At 42.6% G+C, this 14430-nt stretch overlaps 1 protein-coding gene across 3 annotated transcripts in view; it reads left to right on the forward strand.

Annotated features, from left to right (window-relative positions):
• Positions 1–14430, forward strand: part of ACOT11 (acyl-CoA thioesterase 11) — a 151609-nt gene that overhangs the window by 69771 nt on the left and 67408 nt on the right. Inside the window, exon 1 of one of the 3 annotated variants that reach the window (XM_053243605.1) lies at positions 123–304. The exons of the other annotated variants lie outside the window; for them this stretch is intronic. The gene's annotated coding sequence lies outside the window, so the exon portion shown is untranslated. Of the gene's footprint in view, positions 1–122; positions 305–14430 lie in introns of those variants that run through there. 3 annotated transcript variants of the gene reach the window in all.

Below are 14430 nucleotides of genomic sequence, written 5' to 3' on the forward strand. Positions count from 1 at the left end.
TGACTAATGGGTATAGTGCAAGTTCCACCTTAAGAAAACTTCAATTGGATTTTTCTTTTTACGGAAGTTAGGTGACCACTCCCCATTGATCCAAGGAACAGACCTGGCTATGACTCCGCCTAGAAAGCCCTAGGGGGACTCGTAGAGGAAAGAGCATGGGGTGAGAAAGCACGGCAAGCAGGTGGCCTGGTGTTTCTCCTTCACCCCACGTCACTGCCTGAGCTGACCTTGCCTATTCTCTTCAAGGGCCTGTCTCTCTTGCACAGGAATATTACTTTACAGTGTTCAGCTTCCTCTGTTGAAGGTGAGAGGGGCAAGGGAGGGAGCTGGACTGACACTTTTGCTGGGTTGTGAAGAATTTTAGAAAGCGGGTGGTGTAAGGTGACTTTTCAGACCTGAGAACCCCTGATAGTACTGAGGGTGGGAGGGCTGCCAGAGCAACACAGTATGTTTAGTGCTAAATACTTTTGAGCTGATGCAGCTGCCTTCAGGCAAAACTCAAAACAGATTTCTTTGCTGGCTTAGAATATTGGTTTTCTCTGTAAAAAGAACTTCTAGAGTTAAGAAAAAATGCATTCTCTTGCTAGGAAGGTATCTTAGGAAGGAATGTGAACTTTGTTTGGCATGGCCTCTTTGCTAGCTGATGAATGCAGATCACTTCTTGAACTTACTTTTTCAGTGGTATAGTAGTTCCCAAACTCATTTGATGGGCCTACATGCAGAAATCAATATCCCACCCACCCCCGGACACCTCATCCCTATTTTGCCCCCCTCTGTTTCAGGACACTTCACTTCTACTCCTTACATGATATTCTCCCAGACTGGATAGGCTCGTTATAAGGATTGTGGGGATTAGACACCCATAAGTATATTAATGTCCAGGCTGAATGATGAAGGGGGCTCATTCAGGCTGAGTTGTTTGAGGTTGAGCTGGATCCAGAGCCCTGCGCATTTTGAAAGTTTGCTTTTCATGTTGCTAATAAAAGTTGGTTCAAAGACATAATGTGTTTGGTGCATGCTAAACATGATTGTGTTTATAATGGGAACCACTGGTTGGTACAGAAGTTATGAGGTCTTTCCAGTGTATTATTTTCGTGCAATACTTGCTTGATGGTTGCTCACAGAGTGTGATCTAGGTATCCTTGCAAGAGAAGTGGCATCTTGCTTTAAACATTTCAAAAACAAATTTGGGCACCTACCAGTGTTCCCTCTTAAGATGTGCGCGTGCTCACATGTGTTTTTTTTAAAATGTCAGCTCAGTTAATTTTAGATCCAACTCAGGTTGAATCAGAAAGGCCCTATTCTGAATGCAGGTGTGCACACACTGTCTTGATACTGCCTCCCAGAACAAAATTCATTCCGCTCAGAGATGGAAATTTTTTTTAGAAAGAACACTGGCACCTGCCCATTGTGAAGGTAGTAGCATGAAAGTAGTGGGCATCTTCTGTTCATGGAAGGTGTCTGGATCCCCTGGAACAAATGCATACTCAGCCTCCTGTCTAGAAAGACTCCTGTCAGCAACAACATGACAAAATGTTGTTCATACATGTAGCATATCTGCATGGGGATTTGGGTGTACCTAATCCTTGCAAGCTATGCAGAACACTGTCACACTTGCATGGCCTGTTCTCTTTGCCCTTTCTGCCATATACAGTAGGTAGGCAGTAATCAAGAACTGTGTGTTCCTCAATGTGAGTGTGAATAACCCAATGAAATACTCTACCTGTACATGTGCCTGACTCTGTGCCAATGTCCTTGCTATCAGATGTATGTCAGTTCTATGGTTGGCCCATTTGATTATAATTATTTGATTTAATCTACATGGTATATCTATGCTGCACTTCTAAGCATATGTATTTGGAAGTGAATCCCACTGAAATAAAGGGAGTTGCTTTAACAGCTTTTTAGGATTGGAATGTTAATGTGAAAATTGCTTTATAAGCATTTGTCTTGATAAGAAGTTAAGTCACAATTCTTTCTCTTACAAGTGGGGAATTTGAGAATGTAAATGTGACTTGAAAGCTGCCCAGCAACTCTGTGGCTGAGCAGGGATTCGAATCCAGCTCTCAAGACTTTCCAGACCACACTGTGGGGAGGGAATAAGACATGCAGTTCTAGAAGGCATCTTATTAGTGGTAATTGAATTAGTTAACAAACTTTTGTTGGTGGTGCTCTCTAGATTTATATTTTTTAAGAAATGCAATTCCACAACTCTGGGTGGGGAAAGTAAATTTATTTACTGGACACTTAAATGGATAAACAAAAGCTGATTATATTTTTGCACATCAGCAACTTGCCCACTATAGATCTGGTAGTATTTATTTCTGTCTGAAAAATGTTTGCGTTGTTTCTGTGTGGGAGCTGTTCTGTACCACTGATATAGAAATTGGAAGCGACAGGAATGGTTAAACACATAATATGCTGAGAAATCAGGAACGATGAAACAGTGATACAAATGTCAGTGCTTACACAGGCCCTGACTAAGGTTTAGTGACTGCCATGCACAACGGTCATGGAAACCAATGACCACGAATGATGGCAGCATACAGAGGAGAGCATCAATTGATGCAACAGTTGCTGAGCTCACAACTAAGACAGTACAGGACACAGGCGAATGGGTACATATTCTGCATGATCTGGCCAGACAAATGCCACCATGCTGCTGCTGCCATCCAAGTTATATGTTTTTATTGTTTGCTTGTTTATATATTGCCCTTCATCCTAAGGCCCCAGGGCAATTAACAAGATAAAAACAATTCAATAAAAACAGAATACAACTAAAAGTTTAAAAAGAGTAAAGGACAGCTCATTGGCCAAAAGCCTGGACAAAAAGGGCAGTCCACATTCCTCCTGAAGGTTGGGGGAGAGGGAGTCACGTGGGTCTCAGCTGAGAGCGGGTTTCACAGCCTGGGGGCAATTTTATATTATGTAAGGAATTGCCTATCCCTGAGCCACATTTCATAATCATTCCTAGTTTAATAGCGCTATCGCTAGTTCATTCATAAAGTGTATGATAGGGACTTTGAACTTCTTGGCAGATAGACTTTTCTCTTGAGTGCTGTTGCTACATATTTCCTGAGTGACTGAGGAGCATCCAGATTCTTTGTGGGGAGTGAGAGAGAGAAAAGATGGAGGAGAGTGTGTGTCTGCTTGTATAGAAAGAGGTGAGTGCTGGTGGGCTTGGGGAGACTGAGGATGCTAGTCATTCCAATTTAGTTAGGTCCTAAGGATAGTTACATAAGTACCTTGCACAAGACAATGGTGTGAGAGGGTCATGTAGTGTTCTACATACTACTAACTTCTGTGCAGGCTTCTTTTTTGTAAAGTGTGTGTGTCTGTGTGAAGCAAGCATAAGTCTGGGTTTTCTCTTTGTCTTTATTTCTTCCATAGGTTGAGAGAGTACAATCTGTAGATATGGAACGGATGTAAATATTAACCAGGGGGAAAAACCTGTTTTTCACTTTGCTTTGTGGAAACTTGTGGTGAGAAAGTAAGTTGTCAAAAACTTGCACAAACCCGCTGTATTCTGACTGCATGCCAGGGGGTTCCTGGTTTCTTGTCCGACTCCTCTGTTTCCTGTTAGCAGCGTTAGTTGACCTGTCTTTGTCCTTCCAAAATTTGGGAAGACTTTGAAAGAGGATATGCCATTGTCCCAGAAAGCTGATGGAATTTTTTTTTCAAAGTAGGTCAAGTTAATGCAGATTTGCTTGTTACTATGGATATTGCTTAATCATAGATCAATAATCCCCCATGAGAATTCATGATTGCTGCTCATGTTTGTATTTTTTAAATATCCAGAAAGTGCAAAGGATGCTCTGATGGTTTTAAACTGGGAATAAAGGAGAATTTAGGTTAAGAGACGATGACAACAACAACTTATATACCGCTTTTCAACAAAAGTTTCCAAAGTGGTTTACATAGAGAAATAATAAATAAATAAGATGTCTCCCTATTCCCAAAGGGCTCACAATCTGAAAAGAAACACAAGATAGACACCAGCAACAGCCACTGGAGGGATGCTGTGCTGGGGGTGGATAGGGCCAGTTGCTCTCCCTCTGCTAAATAAAGAGAATCACCAGGTTAAAAAGGTGCTTCTTTGCTCAGTTAGCAGGAGTTAACACTTATCCTTTACAGCAGCCAGCTACTGCAGGACAGCTGAGGTGAGAATTGGGTTCCCAAGTGATACTTTAAGCTCTCTCCTTTATTTTACTTTGTCCTGGCAGGAGGGACTGCTGGGAATTGCAGAGCTGGAAAAGATTAAAGGCTGATGCCCTGATACAGTGTAGGACTAGGACCATCTACTTGGCAACCTTCGACAGCCCCTCTTGCAATCTCAATCTTGGTGTGCCACAAGCAGAAAATGTGTGGTCTTAAGTGAGAACAGAGTTGGTACAAGGAAAGTAACTACCACTTTGAGTCCCTAGCCAGTCTGATCTGGAGGAAAAACCCTTTCAGACCCGAGTAATTGGTCAAGTTCAGAGCATGAACAGGCTCTTTCAGACTATAAAAAAGAGCACTTTGAAAAGAGCTTGTGAATAAGTTGGAGAGAGCTTACTTGCACCTGCAGATTCCCATTGTCTTGTCCAAAAGATCTCACATGCATGGACCTTGTGTGATTTCCACCACTCCTCCTGCTGACCAGCTCTTGCTTTCTGTGATTTACTGACCCTTTCCCCTTTTGTCAGAAAAGTAGTATTGAAAAGCGGTGGGTTAATAATAGAGAGCAAGAACTGGAGAGCAGGTGGCGCTGTAGAAATTGTGCAGAGTCCCAACTGGCTGGATGATCTGTACATGAGATTGTACTGGAAAAAACCAACACTTGTCTGTGAGAGTGTGGATGCTCAGCAAGGCACTCTTTATTGACCTCTGAAGAGCCCTCTATTTACTGAATTGTCCCAAGTGGAAATCTTAGTTTGCCTTATCTCTGTGCCACTCACTGTACCTATTTGTGGCAATTTTGATGTCCTCAGCCCAGAGAAGATGGAGCAGAACAAAAGGCCCTTCCAGATGGAGGACTTTTTTTCAGGAGGCTCCCAGCTCACTGTACAAGCTTTCCCATTAGCGCTTATGTTGGGGGGCGGGGGCAAGTAGCCTGTTTTCATGGGAGTAGGGTTCATTTCCTCACTTGATGTGGATAATGTCTTCTGGGCATGCCACAAAATTGACTGTAACAATGAGTATTCATGATGGAATAAATCTGTCTGTAAGGACTGAATCACAGCCAACTTGCATCATTCATGGGTTTCTTCTACTTGTAATTCCTAACTTGGGTACATGCAAGAATATCATTCATTCAGATTGTCTCATGGCTGTTGGGCTGCTACATTTGTGCTGCTTCCATCTCAGGTTGACATTCCCTATTACTTAAAAAAGGTGTGAATTGTTTTATCATTGGAAAACTGAATTGACTTGTCTGATGCCATGTGGTCAGTATGTAGGTTAGATCGCTCTTAATTTGTAGGGTAGAGAATTTGAAATTCAGCTGTCACAACAGACAACTTGAGCAATCAAGTTACAGATAAAAAATGCTAATGCTTTCTGTATTTCTTACCAATATGAACAATGAACATAATGTATGTTCATAATGCTGGTAACATAATGCTGGAGTGTTTAACTTGTGAGTATAGAGTAATTTTGGTGCCTCTTCTGCCGGTAAATATCATGGCTTGCTTGCTTCAGCCGTGTGTGTGTGTGTGTGTGTGTGTGTGTGTGTGTGTGTGTGTGTGTGTGTGAAAACGAAGTTTTCATGTATAGGAATAAACCTTGGTGGCTCCTGCTGTGTTCTTAGCAGTCTGAATAATTCTTTTATATGAGCTAGCTTGTGTCTATTCAACAATGGGCCATTTTGTCTTGGACACATTTTAACCTGGAGGTTTGTTCACTTTGTACAGGAATGTTGGCACGGAGTGAACAAAATTCTTCCATAGTATCATTTCCCCCTAGGGCTGACACTTCCTTCATGCCTTTCCCCAGGATACATGTGTGTGTGGCTTGATTTTCATGAGCAGTCAAGACAGTAGAAGAGCTGCACCAATAACTTAGAGAGAGAGAGAGAGAGAGAATGCGATCGTCTTGCTAAAATATTTTAGTAGCATCTTGTAGATCATTTTCTGGAACAGCCCCAACACTGTCACACAAGAATGAGGTGCACCAATTTACAGAAGTATATTTTAAATGTTGTTAAAAGCAACTTGTATGGGTCAAAGCAAGTAAACCACTGTATGCACTGGCAGAAGAGGCAGGTTACTGACCACCAGGTAGCAGAAGTTGGAGCTAATTTGAGGCCTGGGTTACCTTATGCATGTCTATGCTGATGATTCTCCTGTAGCTGTTAGAGAACAGGAATGGTTGCACAAGTGGCCTGAGAACATGGGTGTGGCAGTTTTGTTTGGTAGCTGTTTTTTACACAAGGTACAAGCCCTTCTCTGGTCATATATCTCCTTTCATATGCATCTGGAGGTGGTACAGTCTTGCAGGGGACTGTACTATATGCTCGCTTAAATAACTTTTTGCTCCAGTCATGTGACAGCTAAAGGTGGCTAAGCCACTGTTTGTCCTACTATTTTGGTATGGAACAAGATAATCACTGAGAGTTCCTGAGAAATTTGAAACACTTGGATTTGGACCATGAGCAGGGACCACAAAGCGACTATGACAGTAAAAACTGGCAAGGCAAGGCAGAGGTACAGCTCTAGAGATGCTTCCCGGAGAACAAGTTGCTGTGACAAGGGCCAGAGAGATACTGAGGCTCTTAAATACCTCCATGCTCAGACTATGCCTCTTGGGCAGTACCTCTCTGCCTGGAGAGTGGAGGCCTTAAAAGGGCAACCTGGGTTGAAGTCTAGCACTTCTCTTCCTCTCCTCTGCCTAGACTGGACTTCTCTAAGCAGTCCAGGCTCTGAGAGTCCTGCTTCTGGGACTCCTGCTCTGGAGTTGCTTCAAGCTCTGGCCTCCACCTGGAGGTTTTCCAAATGGCCGTTGAATCCTGCTTTGCTTCTCTTGGGGTCGGGGAGAGTCGTGGGAGGGATTTACAGTGACTTCAATACAAGGTGCAGTCCATGCAGCCAGCAGCGTTATTCAGCTTCCTTTCTTGACTATTTGTGCAGTATATGTGCCTTTCAAAAGTTGCACCTTGAGAGTGTTGGAAATGGTGGTGTGCAATACTCAGGTATTTTGGAGAGACCCCGCCCCTCTGTGCCACACCCTGCCTTGTCACCTCCTCGTGGCCTTTGCCACTGCCTCCTGCCTCTGCTGCCCACCTTGTGCCGCCTCCTGCCGGCGAGTGGGTAGATTGGGTTTTTCTTTCTTTCTCACACACGTGTTCCAAAGGAGCAACCCCTTCACCCTCTAGCTGGCAAGAGCCAATAGGGAATAGTGACCTTTCCCTGTTGGCTCTTGCTGGCAAGAGGGTGGACGGGATGCTTCTTTTGCTCATGCAAGAGAGAAAACAAAAACTGCCTGCTCTCTGGCATGATTTGGGAGGCGGTGGCGGTGGCAGGGAAGGCGAAGGCAGGCATGTGAACAGCCCCGGTTTATTTATTTAAATAATTTACTGCGAGTAAATAATTTACTGCGATTTATGCTCCTTTATGCTTATACTCACTCATAGGTGCTCTATGTACTCTTGTCCTAACTTGCCCCATCCACTTCCTCCTGCAGTAAAGCCCCCCTGCCCCCCGGCTGGGTAACCTTCTGTTCAGGCTCAGACTTCCACTGCTTGTAGTGGGGGCCATGACATTATAGTGGTAACTTCTCAATAGCTTGTCCTGAAATAACCTAAAACTACTTATCTGAAGCTTGTAAACAACAAGAAGACATATTAATGAATTGTAGCAAGTGGGACTTTATTACTTCATTTGTGACAATGGCTCAGGTGATCAGAATAACTTTCCTAGTCTTCAGCCCTGACTTTTTAAAATCCAGTCTTTAGATTGTAGATATTCTGCTTTTCATTATCTCTGACTACACAGACAATGAACATGGCAGCAGGAGGAAAAATTTTCAGCTTGAAGGCTTATGTACAAAATATAATGCAAACACTTTTTTTTTTTTTTTTGGCTAGAACTAGGTCACCTAAGGGGTGACAATGTAAGAGCACCATCACCTAGGTAATGTATCTTGTTGCCATGGTGACCCTAAAGGCTGCATCAGTCAACATCTTTCAAAAATTTGACAGCTGAGTGAGACTGAAGGTTTTAATGAGGACAGACACTTGGTTAGTTTCAATAGCCAAGTACTCTAAAAATACTCTTCCACCTTGTTAATGTTTCGAGAATGTAAATAATTTAGGTTCCCTCTATGCAATTTCTGACACTTCAGAGCAAGACTGTTGAGGGGTAATGGTGTTGGGCTGGTTCCTCATTTGATGTGCTTTCCACTGGTCATGAAACCCCTGAGGTCATAATGTGGTATTGGCAGATTCTTTCTTTTGTAGCTAATCCTGGAATAACTATTATGTTTGTACAGAAAGGGCTCTGTCTCTTATTTGCTTTCAAGGATGGATGATGTAGCTGCATGTGTTTCATTATATGTCATAGTTTTCACAGTGGTGGTTTTAATTGCAGATTTTTGTCTCATTTGCTACCCTGTGTCTTCATATTAATTATGACACAGTAGCATCTCCAAGCTGCTTTCCCCCCACATTTTAAGATTTGGAATCTCATATCTAAACCTGGGCGGCCTTTTGCCCTCTCCCAAGTATCATAAATGAGCATACCCATTAAAGAGGGATGTTGACCAATTAAAGTTTTAGCTTAACTGCCTTGCTTTTAATCGACTTTAATTGGTTAAAGCAGTGTTACAATATCTCAATAGTGGTAATTTTTTGAGGCTATTTAATTAAGAGCACAGCAGTTTCTCTTTGCTAACTAATGCAAGCAAAGCATGCAGTGTTTAAATCTATTGCCTGAATTAATCAAAGAGATGTGTAGAAATTTGTTTACAGTGAAATTGGCACTGAATACTTTCCCCCATGGGTCAGCTCAGATTTCTTTTTATTAAAATGTGCAGAATGAGTTTTGTTCTGGGTGGCAGTGTGTATGCCTTGAATGCATGTGTGCATTCAGAGTGGGATTTTCCTGATTCAACCTGAGCAGAATCTAAAACTAACTGAGTGGATATAAAAGAACTCCTTAGAGGGAACACTAGTGGCTAATAAGTTAATTGCCTTTTTCAGCCCTAGTTCTAACTTGTCACAATTTAGAGACTGGTTCCTGCACATAGCTCCTAGTCATTGTATGTCAAGAGCAAACATTTGTGCCCCTGTATTCCTGTTACCCTAAATGCTAATGTGTACCATACTCTTCTCCTACAATTACAAACATGGTAAATTCTTTACAATTACCACCGTTTGACTGGAACACAAACAAGACAATCAATTCTAAATTATTAGAATTCTAAAGTTAGATTCTGATAAAAGGTTGCTCAGATATTGAGCACTGTGAACGTTTACATCGAATGTTCCTTGCTGCTGCTTTACTTCACTCATTAATGTCCCTGCCAGTGACAAGAATGTTCACAACCAGGTATGTCTTTCATCATTTCTAAAAACTGGGATAAAATAAAGCTTGGTAAAAAACCAGAACATTTCCTGGAGAAATTTCACTGTGTTGGTCTTGGTCATCTTGGCTCAGTTGATCTTGGAAAAAGTTCAGAAGCTTCTATGAGAAGAGGCTTATGATTTTATGAGTTATGTTTAATAAGAGAGCTTGGTGAAGTTTGAACTTGCGGGCTGCACACGTGTGGGCATTTTATGCTTAGAGTAGTCTATCGGTAAGCTGTGAACACAAACTAGACTGCTTGATGAGTCTGCTCAACTGAAATAGCAATGCTGGCCTTTGTGGAAATATGTATGTGTGTTCCTTGAAGCACAACTGCTGTTTACTTTGCAGCCAGTGCCAAAAGCTGGCAGTCTGCAGCTAGGAGAGAAAGATATAGCTTTCAAATTGTCATGTATGAGCAGAACTCCTCTTCTGACCTCTCTGCTTCTTCTTAATTGTTATACATTTATTTGCCCTCTGAGACAATGAGGTTGTTCCTATGCAAGATTTGGTGATGAATGTTAGCTTTTGGTTTATTTCCACACCATAGATGGGCATTTGTTCCTCATTTTGTGCATAGTCCATACACTAAGGTCCATGTATCAATACTTAAAGTTGTACCACTCTTGTGGTGATGTGACACTGTCCCAATACTGGACATGTTACCAGGAAAAGTACAATTGTTCCTTTAAACTTAAACATTCATGCTGAGATGACTGTGTGGAATGTGGCTGTGTGAATGTCATGACCACCAACTGGATATTTTGTCAAGTAATTAGCAATGAATGGCACACATCCTCAGCCACTGTGCCTACAATATTTGTGAAGCAAATGATGAGGCAGCTGGAGAATCTCTACAAACCTCTAGTTGTTGATATGTGGTTTTCCAAGTTGTTTTCAAATCCTAGAACAGAATGCGACATTCTAACATAATCCTGGAACTTTTCATTCCAAAACATAACAAATAAACAATGTTCTAAATACTTTCAGCTGGCCAGCCAGGATTCACATGCATGTTTGAAATAAGTTTAGATGTTGCAGTGTTCCAAGTCCAATGAAAGAATTCAGTCAGAGGAGAAGGAATTAGTTTGAAGTAAGATTAATAACAGAAGTATTTTGCTGCTGAGAGAATAATTGCTACCTCAAAATCTGAGTGCTAAGCTTATATTTTCTGAATAATAAAGAAATACCCTTAATGCAAGGCTTGAAACATCCCCAGTGCCAAGGCTAGGATGTTCAGAGGGAGTTATTAAACACAATATTTATTTGTCCCAGGTAGTTCTGTTTCTGTTCTAAGTATGTTCCTTGTAAATGGGCTTCTCTTTATCCCATTTACCCTTATACTCTACAATGCCCATCACTAAGTCTGGTAACTTATCAGGAGAAGAGAGCTGGTCATGTGGTAGCAAGCATGATGCCCTCTTAGCTAAGCAGGGTCCGCCCTGGTTGCAAATGAATGGGAGACTTGATGTGTGAGCACTATAAGATATTCCCCTTCGGGGATGGAGCTGCTCTGGGAAGAGCATCTAGGCTCCAAGTTCCCTCCCTGGCATCTCCAAGATAGAGCTGAGAGAGATTCCTGCCTGCAACCTTGGGGAAGATGTTGCCTGTCTGTGAAGACAATACTGAGCTAGATGGATCAATGGTCTAACTCAGTATATGGCAGCTTCCAATGTTCCTAGTTCCTATGTCTGTTCTCTGTCTCCTACATTCATTTTTGGGTTGGCTCCTAGACACAAAGAAAATTTGTCAATGCCTGCCTTACTGGATTGACAGGGTTTTTGATCAACAAACTCTCATCAGCTTGAAGTTGTTGAAGCTCATTTCTAGAGCTCCTGTTCAAAAAACTGTCCAAGAAGTTTATAAAGAGAGACAAATTGGGGGTGTGTGTTTGATACACGTGGACATCGGTTGAACGTTTCTCCCATCCCTGATATAACCACCCCCCGGTCTTGATGCATACAAACAAGCTGCTGCATGATGGCTACATTAGAAGCAACCAAATAGAGCTGTTATATACACCACATTCTTCATGTGCAACCACTTGCCATGCAGATCTGCCTGTTTTCAGCATATTACTGCACCTCTTGGCCTTTTACAATCTGCTGTCTTTGGCTGCTTGCTTGTATAAAATGTTTGGCATTTACAACTTGTATAGCGTGGATTACTGTACTAGAATTTGTAATCCCGAGGTTGGCTGTGGCAGTATTGCTTTTTAAAAACTCCCACTTGTCTTCTCTTATTCTGTCCCCCAAGATGCAAATAGCTGCATGCCGCCTTCACTAAGCCAGGGACGAGTGGAAAGTAGCCGTGAGCAAAGCAAACCCACCCCTTCTTCACAATACTTAGGTGGTGTGTGTGTCTGGTGGGGGGGGGGGTGTGGATTGCTGTGCATAAATATCCAATCTCTGCAGTGACACAGACGTGCTGTGACTTCTTATGAATGTTGCACCATGAATATTCAAGCTGCATTCCTGCACATTTTAGAGACTGTCGCCCTGATCCTGCATACACTTGAAATTAAGAGATGGAAAGTGGCCGGTTTAGTAGGTCTAGTTCCTGTTACGAATACAAAGTTCTCCCCTGCAGTGTGTTCTCCAGCTTTTTTTTTGTCTCCTGGTTTTTAATGTCTTTTCTGCAGAGACATGCAGTGACTTCAAAAACCGAGACTGACTCCTGCTTTGCTAGACCACATTTCAATGGATTGACAATCAAAGGCTTCTGTCCCTTCTAATCACACCCCATGTTAACACCAGATCCCATTCTGCAAGCAGTATTTATTAACTTCAGGGGAAGGTAACTGATTAATGGCAGAGATCCTGTCTGACACAACCTCTCAAAGAAAACGACAGAGAAATTCCTTGTAGGAGACTGGAGCAATTTAGAACCTGTCCCTTAATTCTTTTTTATGTTGCTAAATACATCCAAGAGAGGGCAATTTAATATGACAACAAAGGTGATGTCAAGTTTGTCTTCATTACGTTAAATGTTCTTCACTTTAAAGCCTAATTTCCAGAACTGAAACATTTTGCTGTAGCTCCAGATTTCTTGTTCTCCAAGGGGGGGAAATCAACCTCTGCTACCAGCTTGGCCTTAATTATATAGCTCATCTAGTTAACAGCTTGTCACTTTTTCTTTCTTGTATTGTTCACATTGAATAGTCATTTATTAGCGTCATTAGTTTTCCTTTCCTGAAGGGCAAGTAAACAAAAGCCTATCTTCTGTGAACTGATCAAAACCTCTGTTAGAATTAATTGGGGGGGGGATTAGCATTTTCTATCTCCCCACCCTCCTTTTTATTCTTAGGTGTGCATTTCTTTGTACATTTTGAGCTAGCACCTTGGAGCTGTCTAAAACCTATCAAACTGCTTAGTTCATTTAGCTTGCTATTCTAGTTGCACTTAGGTCCAAATTTTCAAGACTGACTGGTAGCGGTGCTTGCAGAGCCAATGTTTGAACCAAAGCTTTGTGTTATGCTAGTTTAGTGTTAAAATAGGAGCAAGAGAGTGTCTGAAAAAACACAACCTAGAAAGCCCCATGTTGATGCTGCTGCCTCTGGTTGTATGCTCTCAGAGCACCATGTAGGTTGTACAGTGACAAAGTGCTCTTGGGTGTACTCTTGGGTACAGTTCTCCAGAGAGAAGTTGCACAATGATGGTTCTCACTGGATGTTTGACCTATATGTTGGAGTTTCACTGAGATTTAGAAGAGGAGCCAGCAGAAGACAAAAGTTTGGATGGGGGCAGGAGACAGGGGGAGGTAGTCCTGTCATAACCACAACCAGGAGGTGTGAAAAAGCACTGAGGAGTGGGTGGGATGACTAGCAGAAGGTGAGAGAGGCAGTGTGGAAAATGGAAACCCAGGTTGCTCAGGCAAAGGGCTGAGCTTGACCTGGAAGTACTTATTCTTGGAAAGGTCCCAGGTGTCACTTCAGGATATCCGTAGGGATAATCCAATGTTCAGGCTCCACATCTCAAGGGCTAATGTGTGTTGGCACAGGCAAAGTGTAGACTATGCATTGGTTATGAAACTCAGCTGTCATCCCAAAACAGGAAGCACAGAAGCGTTTAGTTGCCCAACTTGAGCCAGACTATTCCAGTGAGTAGTCACTTGGCAGATCTGGCATAAACTTCCACTTGGTTGTAAAATCACATGATAGCTTCAAGGAAATGGCTGTTTTCCTCCTCAGAGTGAATAATAATCCATTGTACAGGGCTGCAACAAATGTGGAGGTCCTATGGTCAAGCAGTGGTCCCCCCCACGCAAATTCGCCTGACTTGTATCCTCAGATAGATTTCACTTTATTTTTGAATTCAATCACAAAAACTCAAAAGGGGTCGTTTTCACTTGCCATTGCCCCAAGAGGCTTTTCTTTGGCTGATAGGATGCCTCAGTTTCTCCAAAATCTGTTCATCAATAAAAAGCTAGCAGAGTGATGAAGCATGGGCAGAGGTACACTTAGGTAATTTTGGAGCCTGGACCTAAAGGCCTTTGGAGCCCCCACAAGTTAAGCATTATCCCCCTACCTGCGCACACACACACGACCCATGACACGTGGGTTCTTGAGGGCACAAACAGAAACTGAACTCACAAGAGTGTAAGCCTTTGAAACGTGCATATTTGCATAAATATACCTAAGCAGAAACATTTCAACACACAACTTAAGATATTCCCATCCCACATATTTCTCCCCCAGCCCTCCCCGCTCTATCTCTAAAGCAGAGGTCTTGCCCAGCACAGGTCACAGTCACTCTTGGCAGCCTGGCACAGCACAGGCTGGTAGTGTGGTGACCTCACCACCAGGGACAGAGGGTTTGGGGGGCCCCAGGGTGTGTGGAGGCCCTGGACTTTGGCCTGGAAGTCAAGGGGTAAGAGCACCTCTGAGCATGGG

The sequence above is a fragment of the Hemicordylus capensis genome, chromosome 4, assembly GCF_027244095.1.
Source record: "Hemicordylus capensis ecotype Gifberg chromosome 4, rHemCap1.1.pri, whole genome shotgun sequence".
Classification (NCBI taxonomy): domain Eukaryota; kingdom Metazoa; phylum Chordata; class Lepidosauria; order Squamata; family Cordylidae; genus Hemicordylus; species Hemicordylus capensis.